Genomic DNA, 1,213 nt, shown 5'->3' on the forward strand with positions numbered 1-1,213 from the left:
AGGATATGATGATTTTTTTTTAATTTCCCCAGTTTCTATTGTTATGCTTCCCTTTTCATTTCTGAGTTTTGTTCATTTGGATACTGTCTCTGTGCCCTCTGGTTAGGCTTCTTAAGGGTTTATCTATCTTGATGATTTTGTCATAGAACCAGCTCCTGGTTTTGTTGATTCGTTGTATAGTTCTCTTTGCATCTACTTGGTTGATTTCAGCCCTGAATTTGATGATTTCCTGCCTTCTACTCTCATTGGGTGTATTTGCTTCTTTTTGGTTTAGAGCTTTCAGATATATTGTGAATGCTAGAGGATGTTCTTTCCAGTTTGTTTATTAGTGCACATAGTGCTATGTATTTTCCTCTTAGCACTGCTTTCATTGTATCCCATTAGTGTCTTCTTGTGTCAAAATTTTCATTGAATTCCAGGAAGTCTTCATTTCTTTATTTCTTCTCTGATAAAGTTATCATTGAGAGAGAGTTGTTCAGTTTCCAAGTGTTTGTGGGCTTTCTGTTTTTTTGTTGTTATTGAATATCAGCCTGAGGCCATGGAGATCTGATAGGATGCATGATATTATTTTAATCTTCTTATATCATCTGTGGCTTGCTTTGTGACAAGCTAATTGGTCGATTTTGGAGAAGATATTATGAGGTGATGAGAAGAAGATATATTCTTTGGTTTTAGGGAGAAATGTTCTGTAGATATCTGTTAAATTCATTTGCTTCATTACCTCTATTCAATTCACTGTTTCTCTGTTTATTTTCTGTTTCCTTTTTTATGGTCCAAATTTATTATTTGAGAATAAAGTTGTTGTAACAAAAATGCAATTTTAAATGTCAAATTGGATGGGAATTACACCCTAATTTAATGTTTGTCTTATTTTTGTTCACACATATCGCTTCTCGGCCTTTTGGCTAAGATCAAGTGTAGTATTTTTGTTCACACATAATCGTAAAAAAATAAAGTGAGTATAAATGCACTTTTGAATAATGGCTTTCTTAACAGATATGTTTTACTTTTTATTTTATTTTTTCTTGTATATTTTGTGTATTTACATATTAAATGTTATCCCCCTTTCTCCCTCTCCCAAATCACCTCCCCTCTCCTCCTGTTTCTATGAGGATGATTCAACTCCCACCCATCCATTCCAAGCAAAATGCCCTGGCATCATCCTACACTGGAGAAATAAGCCTTCACCAGACCAAGAGCTTTTCCTTCTGGT

The 1,213-nt window shown here is 34.2% G+C and overlaps 1 pseudogene; it reads left to right on the forward strand.

The window, feature by feature from the left end:
* Nucleotides 1–885: 885 nt before the first annotated feature.
* LOC120096848 (U2 spliceosomal RNA) lies at nucleotides 886–1,012 on the forward strand (annotated as a pseudogene).
* Nucleotides 1,013–1,213: the final 201 nt, after the last annotated feature.

Source organism: Rattus norvegicus, chromosome 14 (assembly GCF_036323735.1).
Source record: "Rattus norvegicus strain BN/NHsdMcwi chromosome 14, GRCr8, whole genome shotgun sequence".
Classification (NCBI taxonomy): domain Eukaryota; kingdom Metazoa; phylum Chordata; class Mammalia; order Rodentia; family Muridae; genus Rattus; species Rattus norvegicus.